Source organism: Tyto alba, unplaced genomic scaffold (assembly GCF_018691265.1).
Source record: "Tyto alba isolate M040663 unplaced genomic scaffold, T.alba_DEE_v4.0 Super-Scaffold_1, whole genome shotgun sequence".
NCBI classification, from domain to species: Eukaryota; Metazoa; Chordata; class Aves; order Strigiformes; family Tytonidae; genus Tyto; species Tyto alba.
In genome coordinates this window covers 22229084-22244437 of record NW_024881261.1, presented here as the reverse complement: position 1 = coordinate 22244437, position 15354 = coordinate 22229084, and positions in this window count along the sequence as shown.

The window sequence follows — 15354 nt, the reverse complement described above, 5'->3', positions numbered from 1 at the left end:
GGCTTTCCCTCCTCCCACCTGCTCCCAAAACAGGGCTGCTGTGGCTTCCCCGGGAACAAAGGGACATGGTGAGAATGGGCTTTTGCTTGATCCTGCAGTGGCTGGGAGGGAGCAGTGGTACAAACGTGTGGCCCTGCAGATGGGAGCCCCTCATCAAAGCTGGGGAAAAATAGAGGGGAAACGTGTCTTTCTGTTTTATTGTTCATCAGAACAGGTCTCCGACTTCCCAATCCGAGGAAAATTTATCAACTGAAGACAAAAACATTTTCCAAAACCAGGCAGAAAGAAGTCAAACCCCTTCTAAGCAAAATTTTGTGAAGCAAAATAAAGGACAGGGAAATCCAGCCACTGGGAAACTCACATTCCCTTCCTGCCATGGTTTGGCTGATCAGACCCTCTTAAAAAAACACGTAAAATCAGCAGGATTTGGGATTTGATACTGCAACACAGCAGGGGTGTGAGGGGCTCCCAGGGGCTCTGTGGGGGCAGATAAAAGGGAGTGGTGCATGACATGGCAAAGGCTTACCACTGCCTTTGGTCAAGGCTACTACCTTCTCCTGTACCCACCTGCTGTGTGCCCTGGGATCTCATGTATGTCTCTGAGTTTAGTGGTGCTGATGAAAAGCAACCATCACACACTGGTAACAGAACTCTCAGGCAAACTTCCCCTTTCTCAGCTCTTATCTGTCTAAGGATTTGTCCTTTTTTTTTTTTTTTTTTTTTTTTTCTCTGTCTACTGCCTCTGTTACTTCGTAGAGGTTCAGACATAAAATGCTGTTTTTCCCCACATGGCCTCTGCTTTTCCAGCTGAGGATGATGCTGCTGAAGCCTGGTCTGGCAAAAAGCATGTGGAAGCTGGAGCAGAAAGGTTTTACTTCCAGATTTCCCCGTGGCATCAAGCAGTGTCCATCAGTCACTCTCCTGTGCCTCAGTTTCTTTACCTAATAACTAGGGATAATATGCTCTTTGGGTCTGGGAAGTCTCATGTAGTAACCTGAGGGAAGCTACCAGCTCCTCACTGACAGGCACTAACAATGTGCACAGCACTTGTCAGTTGTGTGCTTTACCAGATGTTAGGGCAGAATGGATGCTGCTCTCTGCTGTATGCTACCACATCTCTGAGGCTTTTTGATTCCCTCTCCATTACCAGACACAGCTCTGCGATCACAACTTTTGCATCTCAGACCCCAAGGGACTTTGAACTGTGTTGCATGTTGCAGCGATAGGACACACAATCAAATACAAGTGGTGGGGAGCCACCACGATCCAAGTGTGGGGCTGCAGGTGGAGAAAGTATTGCTCTGTGCTCCTGTCTGCCAGAATGGAGCTATGTTAAGATAAAGATAAATAAAAAACCCTTAAGAGCTCAAGAAACAGGAAAAAAAAGTGATACAAGGAGACCATTTTAAAACAGCTGATGTTGTGACTCCTGGAGGCTGGTTTTGCAAGGCCAGCATTGCCAGTTTTGCAGTGTTGCTACAGGGTGACACCAGCTGACTGTTGCACTCGACTAGAGAGAGATACAAGCACATTTTCTGCCCCTGCTCCAGCCCTGCTGGGTGATATGGGGTTCATCACTTATGTCTCCAAAGGCTTCCTTTCGCCTGCCTGGGCCATCTAAAGCAGAGCTGTTTGGGTGGAGATGTTCTCTTACATGCCTGGGATGGGCTGCTCTGGCATCCATGTGTCATCTGGGACCTCGAGGCTCTTTGGGAGTGCAGCAAGAGGCAGGTTTCCAAAGGCTGACAAAATTGTGTGCTTTGGTTGCGCTGCCTGAATGAGCAGCCTTGTTCTGCTCTCAAACTGTGTGCCCGCTCCTAGGGACCAGGGATATTTGCACCGTTTAAAGCTAAAGGAGAAAAACTACCCCAAATCTCTCTCCCCACCCTGCCTGTTTCCCACAGGCCAGCCTGGTGCAGCTCAGTGGTTCCCTGGTGCTTGGTGCCCTCTGAGTCTTCACACTAAGAGGGCTCAGGACATGAGGCCAATCAAGCAATTGGATTGCCTTAACACGCCTTAGTGCTTTATAATACCTGCCATTCTCCATGGTTGAGTCTGTTTCTGATGCTTGCCATATTCGAGGGTTATACTGCATGGTCCATGCTGCCCTTCTGCTAAATGCTGCCTTCTGTCTTGCTTAGTTAATGGTTAAAGTGGTTGCCACATCTAGTCAAGGCTGGCCCTTTGGCTACCTCCCCAGCTAGCCTGGAGGGAGGGGGCTGGCAAGTCTCCCCCCAGACGCCCCAGTTCCCCAGGAGCGTTCCACACAACACCTGTGGAAGTGTACAAAGTGTCAACCTCAGCGTAGTTTTTAACCTGGAGTGATAGCTTTACTGATTTGCCACTTTACTACTCTTGTTAATGAATTTTTAATCTTCTTAATGACATTAAACACGGAAAGTAATTAAGGAAAACAAGTTTGAAACTGCTGACTTAAACCCTTTATTCAGAACTATTTAATGTAGAATTAATTTGATTTTGCCCATTATTCAAATGAACACATTACCTTCCTGTGCATTGGCCTCTCTTCCTTTTTTTTTTTTTTTTTTTTTCTGTGTGTGTGTGTGTGTTTTGTTTTATTAAATATATCATATAATGCTTTGTCCTTTTTGCTGAGAGGTAACCAGAAAGTTCCTCTCTCCCAATGACAGAAGGGGTCAGCCTTTGGCATCTCTCATGGGCCTTGTAAAGTCTGCTTGCATCAGGAGTTCAGCTGTGGTTGGGAATGGAGGTAGCATGCCTGAAATACCAGGTTGCTACCACCTGCTCAATTAGGAGAGAAAGGAGCTTTGCTCCTCAGTGAGAGCTGCTGGACTGCATCCTTAGCACAGGATGACACATCTACCACAGGGAGCAAGGCCACACTGATTTACATCAGATAGCCAGGCCTCTGCAAAACAGAAGGCAGAGGCTGATATAAACACCTGGGGAAAAGTAGATGCTCAGTTTTAACTTATAGTGGAAGAGTATATAGGGGAATAGTATATAGGGGAAGAGTATATAGGGGTCCTTGAAACTCGTATTACCCCTTCATTGACCTCACAGGCTAGACTCTTTTTTCCCACCTTTCTTCGATATTATTGGCTCTGACCCACATGTACAAAGACAGCAGACATTCATCTGATATTGGCCCCCTCCCTAGCTGATAATTTCTTTCTCTAACCTGTCTTTTATGTAGCTATAAACCCTGCTACCACTTTGAGCCTAAGCATCCGGCCTTGTGGTTGTTTCCATTGGGATGAGGTTTCAGTGTTATGAATCAGCTGCATTCCTGCTGTGATTTTGCTAATTTACTGTACAGTCTCTCCCAAATCCTGCTCCCCCAAATGCTGGAAAACAATCAACAGTCAATAAATTCTCAGCTGTCAGAGGTCTTCAGGTCTGCCCCACCAGCAACTTCTGTCCTTGAGAAGCTCTGCTTGCACTCTGTGTTGTTATCACAACCTTTTCTACTTCATTTGAATTTGATGTCTGATCCCCTGTATTTGGAAGCAGTGGAGCCCCTACAAGTCCCCTATATTCATCCCTCAGTCAGCTCAAAATCCAGCTCTGCTTCAAGCAAATGTGGTGTTGATTTGACATCAGGAGCAGACTAGATTCCACTGCCAATCGAGGCTGAGAAGGGCAACTGGTTCTCATATCCAGAGGTCTCTCATCGTCTTTGCTATCAAGAATCTCCTTCTGGCATTCCAATTCATTGTATAAATGTCTTTTTCTCTGCAGCCACCTGCCTGGCAGAGTAGGTAATGTCAGTGGAGCTGCACAGGCTAGTCTGCTTCTGAAACAATAAGACTTGTCCAAGTAATTGTGTGCACACGAAGGATTACTGGGTGATGGAGCCAATTTGGGGCCATAAATCCATCAGATACTGTAACAGTGTCAGCTACAAAGAAGTGCAGCAAAAGCATACCTCTAAATCGTTCTCTCAGACCCAAATTTGTACAGAGGGGGATGTCAAAGTTCTGTATAAAAAACTTTCTGTACTTTCCTTGAGCAGAAGAGGTACTTAATGAGCATTGAAGGGGGGAAAAAAAAAATACTTGTCAAAGCTGAATAGAGCTCACAGGGCTCCCTTCATCATGGACCTGTATAACACAATGACTACAGGAGAGCAAGCCCTGAATATAAAGCTCAGTATTCGGCTGTTGAAGCAACAGCTTTTTTTGCAGGTCAGTGGTGAGCAGCCAGCCCCGTCCTCTGTGAGGTTTGCTTCTTTCTGATTCAGTGTCCACTGGAAGTAATGAGATCCTTTCCCTTGGCTCCAGTACATAACTGGATCATTCCTCAAGCTGGAATATTAAACATGCTGGCAGATTGTCATTAAAACCCTCTTTACTTTATTATGTGTTTTTGCTTCAACAGCCAAAACTGGAGGAAAGAAAGAGAGCAAATGATTTTCCTGCATGCTGGCTGTAAGACACTCTGTGAGCACTGAGCTGACTCTAGCAGGACCTTTTCCCATCAGAAGAAGCAGTGCTGTAGAGAACCACGTGGGACAAGACCAATGTTTCAAACTGTAACTGCTCCCACCATGGTACCTGACCTCCTCATAGTCAAGACCGCGTTTTAATGTGACAACAGATGTCATAATCCCTTTGGGCTTTTGCAGGCAGCAAACTGAGGCATTGGATAAATGAAATGACATGGAAAAAAAATCAGCTGGAGAGCAGAAGAGAGCTCAGGTCCCCAGAGTAGCTTGTGACTGATGTCTCACCTTCAGCCTCTAGTGCTCTTTTACTGACACACCTGGGTGTCACAGCACAGACTCATGGATCCAGAAGGATCATGGTGGTCTCTATGCCCTGCTCAGCATGGGCTTGGGGAACTTGCTGAAGAATGAACACCCAATTCTCCCCACACCATGCCTTTATGACTTTAAGCTTTGCATTAATGAGGAAATTTTTTTCATGGCCTATGTGGCACTCAACTGCTAACCAGCACCCACCATGTCAGATCATGCATCAGATCCTTGTGCAGTGGGTCCCCTCTCTATGCCATCACCTTCATGTCTGTCCACTGTGTTTCTACCATGTTTTCCATGCTTCACCCTTCCTCTCCTACTAACAGGATGACACAACCTGAGGACCCAGAGCATGTTGTCACTGTAATGCAAATGACTCCCCTGTGCTCAGCAGAAAAGCATTAGAAAGAGAGGGCCACAGATACCTTCTCCCACCCTCATTCATCCTTGGACCACCCAGACTGGCTGCCCTTGAGCAAGATGCACCATTCCCACCACCAAAAGGAGTTCTCAGTATTAGCTGATGTCAGGAGCTGTGAGCAAAATCAGCACCAGGGGACAAGCCCAGCTATGGGGAGAGGAAGGTGCTGAGAGGTGAAGGTGAGGAGTGAAGGTATGGACAGGTGGAAGAATGAAGGAGACAAAGGTGGGGAAAAGTAGGGGATTTCAGGGCACTGCACATCCTTCCCAGCTCTGGGGCCAGCAGCCTGCTTGCAGGGTTCCGGCTGGTGCTCCATTTCCAATTTGTCTTGTTTGAGAGCATAAACCTCCCTCCAGTCTGGGTGCCAATAAAAGAGGCAGCTCTGCAGAGTCTGCACTCCACTGTGGCAAGCTGCCGACTTTCATTTCTTTTTACTACTGACTTTGTGCATCTCTCGCCCCTTCCTCCCATTCTGGGGACTTTATGGACTGAGACACAGTATCCTCCTTCCCCAGAGCAGGGACTGTCTCTGGACCTGGAATTCCAGGAAATTTCCAGGGTTGTCTCTGGACTGCAGCCGCAAACATTGCTGCCTGCAGCACTCAGCCCTGCACGAAATGCCCCATCAACGCTGCCATCCTGTGAGGCTGAGACTCCCATCACAGACTGGCATGGGCCTTCTCCATCAGATACCTCATTTCTCCTTCTATAAAGACAATTATGCGTCCACATTGCCTATCCCAATTGCAAGGAGGCACCAAGATGCCAGGGCATCTTGTTCAGCTCTGTTCAGATGAAGCCTGACTCCCCTCCCTGTGCTGGTCCCCACAGCCAAGGGAAGCCACGCTGCACTGCTCAGTGCCCCACCACCTTCACATGAATCAGCCCCACACTCCTGCTGTGCCCAATACATAACTTGTCTGCTCATTGCCACCTTGCTTTAGTTGAGGTGCCTGCTGCTCACCTCATTCGTGGCTGCATGTTTGGGGAGGAGGGCTGCATACATGTGAAAGAGACTGCTACATCACATGCTGCTGACTCTGCAAACTGATCAGGCAATTAAAATGTTTCAAAGGGGAGAAGAACGAAGAACAAATGACAAAGAACAAATGAAAGTGAAGCATATCCAGGAACAGACATGGCTGGAAAATGGTACCTTACACATAATCCATCATAGTTCTGTATGCCAAACTGGCATACAAAAATCTAACCATCTCTCAGAATAGAAGTTTTGACTGAGAAATGTGTGTTTTCCAATGAAAGGTGACCATTTTTCCAGCATTTTTCATCATTCTTTGTCTTTTCATTGAGGTTCAGTCCCTCCCTGTCCCTGAAGAAGCACTCGTTTTCTCAGAGATGTCCACGGAAGGATCATTTCCCAGACACAGGCTCAAACCTTGATTCTCTACTGGTGTATTATCCCTTTCCTGCCCCAAAGTCCTGGTAGTGCTTTGCTCTGTGCATCCTGGCACATGGAAGCAAGCTCCAGAAAATAACAAACAAACAAACAAACAGGATATTGAGAACAGCATGGTTTGGGTTTGCCTTGTACCCAGCAACTGGCCTTCTGACACCTCCAGTCATGTTGATTGCTTTTACTGTACCAAATGAAGCTCAGCTGTCACAGGAAGCTCCAGAGCAGAACAGGAGGCAACAAGATGTTGTGTTTTTTTTCTGATAAAAGTTGCAAATTCTGAACTTAGCATTAACTAGCTTTGCAAATCTTGGCCTCCAGCACCCCTGCTGGCTGCTCCCTCCTCCGCTCTGCAGCACATATGGGGACACAGGATTTCTGACACACATGCGTCCTGTATATCATGATTATCACACATTTCATTATGCCCCTGTGCACATTTTGTAAGATACGCTCCAACATGTACATGTCCAAATCCTCTAGCTGTTGGGATTACTTCAGGCTGATTTTGTCATGCTCATGTCTGCTGTTCGGGACACACACACATGGAGATGCCCCATGGCAGTTCTGTGTATGAACACACATGGAGGCGCATTTTGTATATGAGATCATGTGTTCAGGACCCAGTCTGCACACACCTTATGGCAGAATAATGGACAAATTTTGTTTAAAATACAGATATTTATTTTGTCCCATCTATACCTCTACTGTATATGTATGTGGAAATATTTTATGAAATCGTAAGCCATACTCTGTAGTATCCACTTCACATATGGCTGGTTTGTCAGTGGAATGGTTCTTTATTTTATTTTTGCATGGGTACCAGTGAGTACATGAACGGCAGAAGAGGAGGAAAGATCACACTGGGAAACCAAATATCTTGGTATTTGTGTTTGTGTTTCTTCTTCACGGGTCTTTTTTTGCCTCAAGGAGCCACTTATGGGGCTGAAATACTGCAAGATCTGGTCTTCTTGTAGTATTCCTACCAGCCAGGGAATGAAACACCATGAGCAGAACAGATCTTACATTATTTCAGCTCCACAGAGTGCTCCCTGAGGCATCAGTGAGAAACATAAGCACAGCTACAAAGGCACAGAAAATGCTTGCAACACAGATGCAAGTGCTGAACTCTGAGAGTACCTTCTTCAGAGGAACAAGTGGTCAGATGCTGTGTCCACCCTGGCTGAGGCACGCCGTAAAGCTTGGGGTGGGTGTCCTGCAAGAGGTCTGCTTCGAGTCTGGGTGACAGAGGGCTGAGACCAATCCAAACTTCAAGAATAGGGCTATGAGAGTGTTTGCAAGTTTACAGTCCACAGCTGGAAGCACTCACACTCCCAGGGTGCACAGGACACAGGACAGCTGGGGCCAAGCTTGCTGTCATTTACACGTTACTCTTCCAGCATCATCTCCAGGACGGAACTGCAGTTTGGACTGGAGCCCTTGCACACACAGCAGAAATTGTCTCACAGAGCCTGTCTGTGCCACCCACGGGCCTAGAGGGTTTCAGGGTGGCTGGTGCACACCTTAGTTGGAAGGTGCCCATCTCTAATACCATACACCAGTGTCCTGCACTCCCAACCTGAATCCAGACCTCAGTGAAACAAATGGTAGTCCCGGACTTGCTGTGATGCTCCTTAGTGCAAAGTTGCTCATGGCTGGGTGATGGAACTCATGCTTTTTGCAAGACAAGTTTGAGTTCATTTTTTCTCTGTTACAACATGTCCAAAACACTCCCATGTACTCCCATACGAACCATTCAAATACCTTAAAGATAGACGTTAGAAGAACATCACTAGCAACAAACCAGTAATACAGACACAACACCCAGAAATGTATGCATTTTAGACAGCAAAACATATTCTGGTGGAGGATGAGGGGTGCAGCCTCTCTCCTCCTTCCATCAGCATCACTGGTTGCACTTTGCCAAATGACATGATTGGGGCCATACAATTGCATCACAGTTCCCTTCATTGCATGGATGGCTCTGGACATCAGTGTAGACAAAACCCCCAGTGTCCAATCCTATTTTATTGAAGATGGCTGAGAACTTTGGCTTTTCTACAATAACCAGAACTTTTCAATAGAGATAAATATTTTCCAAGTAACATCTTCTGTCTTGTCATAATGTTGGCAAAATTGTTCATTGCCTACTACCATTGCTGATCTCTAGAACTGGTTAGAAAATAGAAATTCCAGCCTACAGGAAATTCTGTTATTTCCACATTTATTTTCATCATGAAGTGAAATGAAAAGTGGAGTGGATGGGATGGGGTAGAACAGAATGTTAATTCTGAAACAAATTCAGTGCAGAAGCATGAAAATCATGTTAAAGTTTATGTTTTGATAGCACTGAAAACACAAAATGGCTTATAAATATGATGAGAAAGGCAAAAACAAATAATGCATTGTATTTTGGGTCAGTTCAAATCTCTGCCAAAAATTCCAGTCAACATTTAACATTTCCAGAAAATGGTTCAATTTGGAGGATTCTGCATTTTCCAGTGGAAAACTGGTCTATCAAAATTTTTTTGATCAGCTCGCTTGATTATAGTATGCTACTAAAGAGGGATGTTTTCTGCTGTAACCATTTTTTTCTAGCTGCAGGCATGTAATTTACACTTATATTTCAACTGACTAATACTGCATTAAGCATCCTCTCAGAACTGGACTTTCATTATCAGAGATTACATAACAACAAAAGAAAGCAGCTATAATGGCCAAAAAACCTGGAGCCTGTGGCAGGGGATTCCATGATGCTGTGCCCTGCGGAGCCCTGTGCCATGAAGTGGGGCAGCCTGGGCCTCCCAGCCTGTGCCCCCCCACAGTGCTGCAGCACTGCTGTGCCGTGCACCCCATGGAGGAGCAACTTGCGCCCATGTAGCTATGCAATGGGCTAAACCTGGAGCAGAAATTCCTCTTTCTTGTGTTTGACACAGCTAGAGTAAAATGGAAAATCCATTAAGCTCTGGGAGCTTTGGTCATTCTGTTTTTCCTAAATTATCTTCTCTTTCCTTTTTCTTGATTTTTGCTTTCCTTTTTCTCTCCCTCCTGCAAACTCTCTCCTTCTTTTTTCTTCCCTCGTTTTTTCCATTTTTTCCTTTTAGAGTCTCGTGGTAGGCATTGCCCTGTCTTCATGACTGCACATTTGCATTTCATTATGCTGGCTGCTTTTGCATTCTCCCCAGTCCACCATTGACCCCTACACCACAAGTGGACTCATTCTTTCCAAGGCATGGCTTTGGAAACACCAAGTTTCCCCTTCCAGTGGCTCTGGGCTTCAGCAGTTCAGCAGGGACGTCATCCTAAACCCGCCCTTCGAGTGACACAGTGGGCAGCCCCAGACAGGAGCTCTCCCCTCCCAGCCACCCTATTCACACAGCATTTCATCAGAAATAAAAAAGACAAGTTAATCTGTTTGGGCTGAAAATGAAGGAAACAGTGGGGGTAAAAAAATGGTGAGAGAAATGATATTTCTCTCCTCCGGCAAAGGGGCATGTTGGGGGTGGGATGGAGTGTTGGGGGTGGGTAGAGGGAAAGAAGGTTGCTTTATTTTATTGATTTAAAAAAAACCACACACATATCCCACAGGCGCCAAAAAGCACAGGGCAATGATTAATGTCCCCTCAGAAAAAGAAATTATATAGAATAAATTAAACTACTGTGGCAGCAAATTGAAAAATAAGGATGTAAATGAGGTTTGAATACTTAATATCTGAGAAGTGGAAGCGAGTTCTGGGCACAGAGAGAATGGTGAGACGTTGTCAGCGACCCAAGGGGACACATTCCCTTCTCCCAGCCCAGGAGCCCCTCTGCTCCGGGCGAGAGGCCAGCAGCAAGGAGCCGGTGTCGGGAGTAGAACAGGGTTGGCTCACACACAGAGATGGAGCTCCAGCCTGTGGCTGGTCCCCCAGCAGAGCTGTGCACAGTGATTTCACTCCATGTAAAGACCAAAATTGGGCCCAGCAACTTCAGGTGGTCTTGCAATCAATATTTCATGGTACAGGCCATCTGAGGGAAAGCCAGGGAGCTGCAGAGGTTTGCCCACTTTTGCTGTGTGGTGTGCAGCCTTTTCCCTGAGGAATTGTGGACTGAGCTCCTCAGCATCAGTGTCACTTCCACTTCATGCCAGAGGGGCTGTACACCCCACTGTGTATCGTGGGCAGAGACTTTTGCTACCCAAACGTATGCGTTTGGCCTGTACTGGATGCAAAAGCCTGGTTAAAAGTTAAGGCACGCAGACCTCCTGTTGTAATAAGCTAGCCCATCCTCATCAGGCAAGGTTATTGTGTGTGACAGATCTAGAAGGCAAACCACATGAGACAAGGAAGGGAAAGCCATGGTGAAGATACACTATCTCCACACTGGACTTGTTGTATGAAAAGATCCTGGCCACAGTCCTTATTCCCAGGACTTCCTCAGCTCAGCCAGGCTGAGAGGGTGACCATGTTGAGATTTGGATGCAGGCTGCCATTTGCCACGCAGAACTGCAACAGCTCTATTAAACCCACTAGCTGTCAGCTTGCGTTTCACACGCTGTGTGGTGTGGTCCCCCTGGATGACAGATTAGCAGGTCTACAGAAATCAAACTTTGGCTCCCACCTCTGGCACTGATTTCTCATGTTGCCACTGTAAAGTCACTCCTCCCTTTCCTTGCCCCAGCCCTAGCAGTGAGAAAATACTGTGCAGCGAGATCTGGAAAGCACGGAGGAGACTTAACTTCACTTATCAGGGCTGTGGAGCTGGTGGTAGGTGCTGGGAGTGAGGAGGGATCCTATGGGAAACCTGCACTTCTGCTGTGTACTGCCACATGCAGCTGGCCCTAGGGCTTGTTTTCCATACTACAGGTGCAGGTGAAAGATCCTGACTGAGGACTGAACATTTTGTTAACATCAAAACAAAACACAAAACACAAAACCCTTTCCTTGTAGCTAGTTTCTAAGAGCTCGATGGGCACCAAGGGTCCAAGGAAAAGGCTACTGATACCATAGAAAACAAAGGTATATAGTGGGGGTCTGGGTATATCAGTCCCGCATTGGGGTCCTGTTTCAAGGCACAGGCTGTACTTCAGTCCTTCTGCCACCAATGACAGAAGCGATATGGCCAGAGAGAGAAAACCCAGTTCCTCACAAAAGTGTGAGGAAAGAAAACTGCCACTCTGGTTCCTGCTGACCTGGGCACAGGAGAGCAACTCAGCCCTGGAGCTGTTGGCACTGGAGCTCTGCAGAGCCAGGGGCAGCTCCTGCTCCCAGGAGCTCGCTGGGGGTTTGGGGTCGGGTGCAGACCTGGCTGTGAGGAGTATTTGTCAAATAGCAGAGAGGTAGGATGAGGAGGGGGCAGAGTAGATGGGTAACAGCCAGTGGGGGTGCCTGAGTTTGGGATGAGGGACAAGTAATGGAGCTGAGTGTCTTCCCCTCCAGTTTCGGCTTAACCCCAGGCACAGCCATTAACCTGACCCGATGGGAAATTAATATTCCCCAAATTGCCAGAGAGCTATTCACTCCAGCTTATTTTCTTTCCATCTGGCTGTGGTGGAGTAGAGCCCATCCTCAGCTTGCTGCTCAGCTGGCTCTTTCTTTTTTATCTCTTGTCTCTCCATCTCCCATTCAGCCCCCTCTATCTCTGCATTCCCTCTCTGCTTCCCTCTGCCAGTGTGGGTAAGTGTGTGTGCGTGCGTGTGTCCCTCTCTCTTCCCTTCTGTCTTTTTTGTTCATATATATTTAGTATTTATTTACAAGCTTGATTTTTTTCCCTCTGAGTGAAGCCAGGCATGCACAGAAATCCTTAAGATGCTATAAAGCCGCTGAGGTATAAAATGGAAAGTGCTTAGCCTGCCTGTACAGAAATATCTCACTGCGCCGCACTGGAAGCCACCGAAGCTGGGCACTGTAAATCTCATAGAGTTTAGCTTGTTTGTTTACACCATGACGACGATCTGAAGAGAAAAAGAGAGAGAGCAAGAGGGAGAAGCTCTCTGTTCCCCTGTCAGGCCACAGCACACATCCCCTCCTCAAACCATTTATTGGACCTCATGAGCAGGATGCCAGTCCAGCAGAGCCTTCCCAGCCCATCTGCAGCAGCTCAATGGTGGGGTGGGGGAGGGATGGTCTCTATGATGCTGTCCTTTCCAGGACACGGGGCAAGGTGGCTTGTGTTTCCCAAGGCCACCTGGAGAGAGATGTTATGAGGAGCTCCCACTGCTGGGACACACAGGAGTTCCTCGCTTCTTACTTGTTGGTCAAACCGAGTCTCTCTTTGACTATTCAGCCTTGGCCTAAGTGGCCGTCTGACACCAACCTGAACAGTCACCAAAGGTCTTCCTAAAGACTTAGAAATGGTCCTTTCTAGAAGCAATGGGCCAAAGAAAACATGAATTTTGGGGAAATAGGTTCAAATTTGGACTCCTTTGTTACCTCGCACGAACCAGAGTCCCTCTGTCATGCCCATGGTCCTGAAGCACAGCTCCCTTCCTATCCAGCCCAAATCTACAACAGGACCTAAGTGAGGAATCCACCTGGTAACCTCTGGTGGGGCTCTGATCTTGCTCCCACCGTCTCCCGGTATGTCCATCCATGGCTCTGGGCGACGATGGCATCTCGACACTCACCAGGATGAGCCCTGCCATTTGGTGCTGCCCTACAAAGTGACCCACTCCTCTCCTATGTGGCTGCCCTGGCAGACAGACTGCTGAAACCAAGTTGGATTTGCATGCTGCCCCTCTGGACAAGAGTTGTACAGAGCTCTGGAGACCAAATGGCAGGAAAAGCCCTGTTTCACAGCTCCCCATTGGGATCATGGAGGACCATCAGACAAATTTATTCATGTGCCAAACACAGCAGTCTCCATCTGAACAAAAGATGGAGCCACGGTAGCATAGGTGAGATGAGATTTGAGAAGGAAAGGAAAGGCAGAGCAGTCTAAATCAGAAATTGTAAGTGCTATATATAGTACAGTAGAAGAAAGACACTGGAGAATGTGAGAGCTTGCACTGACGGCACTGTAAAAACATCTCTTGTTTAAAAAAAACACCAGGCTGCTATACTTGTTCTTACATCATATGTGGGGAATTCAGTCTGGAATGCTGATGTGACCTGACCAAAACTACCCAGGGCATTTGCTGTGGATCTGGGAGTTGAACTCAGGTCTCCCATGTCCTAGACATCAGATCCTTTCCAACACAAAGGTATAAAAGCCTTGTACACAGGAAAAAAAAAAAAAAAAAGGTATCAGAGGTTGTCTCAAGTATCAATGGACAGAGATTAGAAAGGAAGGAATCCTATCCTCTTCACGAGTAGCTACATGCAGCTGAGGGTGCCAGGACCCTGAGGCTGCCTCCCAGCTTTCTGCCAGATTCAGCGCCACAAGGCATACACAGTGAAATTCTTGCTTTGCATGGATGCACACTGTCCAAATATAGCAGTGGAAGAGAAAGTTGGAGTTCAACATCTACTTGGCACACTGTTGGGTTTGCACCTCTTTCCATGAGCATCCATCGGAAAGACAGCGCCATCCATCCTCTTCCCAAAAAACCCTGCAAGCATGAAATCTACAGATAACCAGTCGTAGGTGGTTGTTGACTCAAGCTCTTCTGTACCCTGTTATTCCTAAAAGCTGCTATGCTTCCCAGGCAAGGGGAGGAGAAATTGGAGGAAAGTGTGAAAGTCATCGCATGGGGTGCCAGCCTGTCACTGTGGCATGCAAAGAGGGTGCAAGAGTGCTCCCTGCAGGAAAATGACTAGTTCATGGTCTTATATTGGGCCAGAGCTGTAAGATCCTTTTGCCACTGGAGCCAGAGAGAACAAGATCTTGATGTCACTGATTGCAAAGCAGATTTGCACTGAGGCTTGTTGACAGGAAGGAAGGTAATGTTTTTATAGGACCTACAGAAAGGCAATGACTTGTCTGTGCATCCCGATACAACCCTCGCCCCTATGGATGCATACATGTTAGGAAGGACTTTTCACCACTGCTAGAGGAGAAAGTGGGTCCTGCCACAAAGATAAAGACTTCACACACAGTAAGGTTGGATTAGCCTTGAAATCTCTCCTCCCTGATCTTTTGCTGAAGTCCTTCTTTTTTACTTGTTTTTCTCTTCCTTTCCCAAATGGCTTCCTGGCCTCTTCTTTAAGGGGGCACGCCAGAACCCAAAGTAGGGGTCTTCACAGTGCTCGGAACAGGCCCCCAGACAGCTGCAGTGAAAGGGATGCTGCAATCCTAAATGCCCTGTGCGCTCTACATATTGTGGAAAAAGCTGTTGCATTCATCAATGTCAGACGCAGAGTTTGAATAAATTTGAATGCACTCAAGCGTGTTCTCTGCAGTTTTCTATAATATCACTTTCCAGTTTGAATATTTCACTTACTTTTTTTCAAATTTCTTTTTATCCACCAGTTTTTCCTCCTTTTCATCTTCTCCTCCCTTCCTCTCTTCCTTCCACCTTAGCCCCCTCTCCAGGTTTTTATGTTTTCAACCCAAGCAGCCAGATGAGGAAGCCATGATGCAAGCTTCATCTCAACAGTTCTCTGGAAAAGGCAGTCACTTCTCACACTGTACTCATGCCTTTCCAGCTGTTGGCCAGTTTGAATATCTTCCCACCATAGAACAACATCCCAGGGGACACTGTGGCTAGAAATAAAGTGTTTGTGAGGCACTGGTGGGTCAACTTGTGAGAGTGTCACAGGTGATTCTTGGTTGTCTTAGCCCACTGGCTGAGCTCTGTGGGGGTTTGTCTGTGGGGAGAGGACAATGTAGTTAAACAGTGTCATGAGCCATCAACAGGGT